Raw genomic sequence first — 4,085 nt, 5'->3', positions numbered from 1 at the left:
ACACAGAATAGAGGGATTAGGTTGCAGATGGGACTAAGGTTGCTAATCAAGTGACCCTAAAGTAGCAAGAGTATTTTGGATTATCCAGAAAGGTCAAATTAATTATAACGGTTCTTAAATGGGGGACAGGGAGGTGGAAGGGATGAAGAAGGAAAAGCCACTGTGGAGAAAGACACAGAGATGCTAGATTGCTGAGTTTGAAAACACAGGAAGGGTGCCATGACCTTGGGAAAATGGGTGCCCTCTAGAAGCTGGGGAAGGAAAAGGACTGATCTTTTCTAGCTCCTCCAGGGCTTGACTTTTGTTGTAGTGGTTGTTTATATGAACTTAGTTTGCATTCGTTCATTGAACATTATCACAGCATACGACACGCGATTTCCACCCACGGCACCTTGGCTTTAATTCCAGCGATACTGATCATGGATGACTTTGCTTCAAGTTTATTTTATTTCTTTCATGAGAAAGAGAATGTGTGCACAAGAAAGCACAAAAGAAAGAGAGGCAAAGACCCTGACAGAGTGTCATCAGATTACCATCTCCTTCTGCCAGGCCTCCGGTGAGTCAGGGCCGTGGGTGAGGGTCCCCCAGTGTGTTTCAGGTTCATTCAGGAATGAGCCCACCATGAGCCATGAGGCTGCAACCACTGCAGATCAGCACTTTCCCACCTGAGGCCCAGAGGCCCAGCCCACCTGAACGTGACTTCTGACCTCCAGAACTGGAACATAATAAATCCATGCTGTTTCGAGACTGATTTGTGGGTTAAAAATTACAGAAACCTTCCAGATTTCCCCTCCCCAACTGAACTACCAAAGAAGGTTTGGGCTAAGAGTTTCTCAGTTATCTTTGTGCTGCCTTTTGGAAAAATCTGTTTTTACTCTTTCCACTCCCTTTAGAATTAACTGCAGAACTTTAAGGCAGTTCTTTCTTTCTTTCTTTCTTTCTTTCTTTCTTTCTTTCTTTCTTTCTTTCTTTCTTTCGGAGAGGTTCTTTTGCTATAGGGCATGTGCGCTTGCCAGAAAGAGAGAGACAGAGTGACAAAAAATGAGAAATCACCCCCCCCAGGGGGGATTACCACACCACAGCCCCTTCTCCTCCATTCTCCTCTCAGGATCTTGAGCACGCATGCACATACACCTGGCGTGAGTTTAAGCCACCCAATCAGGGACTCGAACCACCGTCGGCTACATGGGAGTCCAGCGACATAGCTATTACGCTAACTGCAAGTCCAGAGGCAGTTATTTCTTGCAACTGACCTTGAATGAAAAGACAACCCTGAACATGCCCTTAGGGCTGAAGTATTCATCAAATCAACTGTCTTTATCCCCAAATAGAGCTGTCAACTCCTGCTTCTTAAAACAAAGGAGGGGGTTATAGGGTGTGGCATAGTAGTTAAGGCACTGGACTCCCACATGACTGACGGTGGTTCAAGGCCTGGACCCAGCAGCTTGAAAATCATGTGAACTCAACAGCTTGAAAATCATGCTGTGCACATGTGCCTACATGCCCAGTATCCCAGAAGGAGAATGGAGGAGAAGGGATAGTGGCATGGCCATGTACTGGGAGTGATCTCTCAATTTCCCTCTCTCCTTTGCTCTCTCTGTCTCTGTCAGTACAGGTAACAGAAGTGGAGACGTCTCAGAAGGAAGAGCAATCCTACCTAGGCTGCAAGTTTGGGACAGCACAGATGTGCTGAGGGCGGCCTGAAGCACAGATGGAGCCCCGCCCACTGGGCACTCGCAGTAGGAGGGCTGACAGGACAGCTTCACCCAGCTGAGGGTACACACCCCTTTTCTCTGTCCTAGCTATTATTTGTTAGTTACAAAACTACTAATCAGTTTTCAAAAATTGCTTCGTTGTTTCTCTGTTCAGCCATATGACTGGCAATAAACACTCCCCGTATGCCCAGGCCTAAGGAGTTCCTCAGACTAAAGAAATTTCAATGTTAAAAACATGGAAGTCCTAGACTGGCAAATGTCCTGGATGTTATTGGGTTATCAGAAATGTCGTGACACATTTTTCATAGAAAAACAGGAAAGCATGTTACGACTTTTCCGACAGCCTAATAGAACCCACATGGCCAGCCCCAGAAGCTTGAAAATCATGCTGGGTGTATCTGTATGCATGCCCCAAATCCCAAGAGAATGGAGGAGAAGGGACTGTGGCATGGCCATCCCCTTGGTGGGGCTGAACTCTCACTTCCTCTCTCTCTCTCTCTCCCTGTCTCTGTGTCTCTTCAACGAGTGTTCACATCCTATAGCAAAACGGAAAAAAAAAGACAAGACGTGGAAGCCTGAGACAAATTGGAATCATCGGTTATGTTAAACAGGGCGTCACAGTTTAGCCATTCCAAAAAGACCCTTAAGTGAGAATGTTAGCATAAGCAGCTGTAAAAAGAAAATTGAAATGAGTAAGACTAATTTTTGATTACTAAAATTTTAAAACTTTGGGACCAGCAGTTAGTGTAATGGCTATGTCGCTGGACTCCCATGTAGTCAACCGTGGTTCGTGTCCCGCATCCGGTGACTTGAAACTCACACCGGGCGCATGTGTGTGCGTGCCCAAGATCCTGAGAGGAGAATAGAGGAGAAGGGATTGTGGCGTGGCCATCCGCCCTGGGGGGTGATTTCTTGCTCCTGGGGGGTGATTTCTCGCTTTCTGTTTCTCTGTCTCTCTCTGTCTGTCTGGCGAGCACATGAACCCTATACAAAAAAACCTTAAAAAAAAAAAAAAAAAACAAAAAAAATTTAAAACTTTGGGTCGGGGTCAGCCAAATAGCATGGTGTTTAAAGTGGCTGGATCCCACATGATGGACTTCATAGTTCAAATCTCAGACCAGGCAGTTTGAAAAATATACCTGGCATATCTGTATCCATGCCCAAAATCCCAAGAGGAGAATGGAGGAGAAGGGATTGCAGTGTGACCATCTCCCTGGGGGAGGTGATTTCTCACTTTCTGGCTCTCTGTCTTTCTGTCAAGCGCATGTGCCCTATAGCAAAAACCTCTCCAAAAATAAAAAGAAATTTACCATGTGCTCCTACTTGTATCCAAACCTGTTGTGTTACAAAGGAAGAATTCAAGGCCCAGAAAGGGAAGTAATCTGCCCAAAGTCACACAGCAAGTGACAACCAAAGACTCTTGACTAGCCCTAATTGCTTTTCTTTATTCATTTATAATTGTTTTAGGCATACATGGAAACATGGCCCTTTCATAAAAATAGCGTGTCTAATGTCTGAGTAGTGAAACAGATACCAACCACCTAATGATGCAGAAAGTTGGAAGTTCCACATGGTTTGCTATTTCACAAAATCATAACATTATTAAATGTTGGAGCCAGAAGGGATCATTTACCGTCCCCTCATTTCACAGTCGCAGTCCAGGGAGGTGAAGTGAGGGCCGTTAAGGTCGCCCAACTAATTAATGGCTACATCAGTGCTAGGCTGCCGGGGGCGTTGTGTTACTCCGCATTGCTTTCCTCCAGCGTCACTTGTTGTCTCTTTCTTTTCTTCCATGAACATTTATATTCATGTACAACCTTTTCTCTGGACAATAGTCATAGTACGTATTGCCAGAATATAATATGCAAATAGTAAAGCTTTAATTACTGAATAATTCAGAACTAAAAAGGGGAAAATAAGGACTCGATGTGCTTATCAAATCAAGCCAACATGCAAGAGTCCTCTGAGACATCCATTGGTTTTAGAACTGGAAGGAAGGGTACTAGACTCTTTATTCTTCATCTTACACCCACCATCTCAGTGAAAAAGATTAGTAGTTAACAGCAAAGAGTCTTTCATTTAAATGAGAAAAGGGAGGAACTGGTATATAAGAGGTCTGTGTTGAGTGCTACGTTATACTCTTGGGTCTTTGGAAAAGTCATGACCTAGTCGTCTAAGCTTTTCTATGCAAAAAATGAGTCATGACTTTTCTATCTTTCTTTCTTTTTTTATTTTTCTATTTCTTTTTTTGGAGAGGTTTTTGCTATAGGTTGTGTGCGCTCGCCAGACAGACAGAGAGAGACAGAGACAGAAAGCAAGAAATCACCCTCCAGGGGGGATGGCCACTCCGCAATCCCTTCTCTTCCATTC

Source organism: Tupaia chinensis, unplaced genomic scaffold (assembly GCF_000334495.1).
Source record: "Tupaia chinensis unplaced genomic scaffold, TupChi_1.0 Scaffold144099_1, whole genome shotgun sequence".
Classification (NCBI taxonomy): domain Eukaryota; kingdom Metazoa; phylum Chordata; class Mammalia; order Scandentia; family Tupaiidae; genus Tupaia; species Tupaia belangeri.
Note: the sequence above shows the minus strand (reverse complement) of the source record.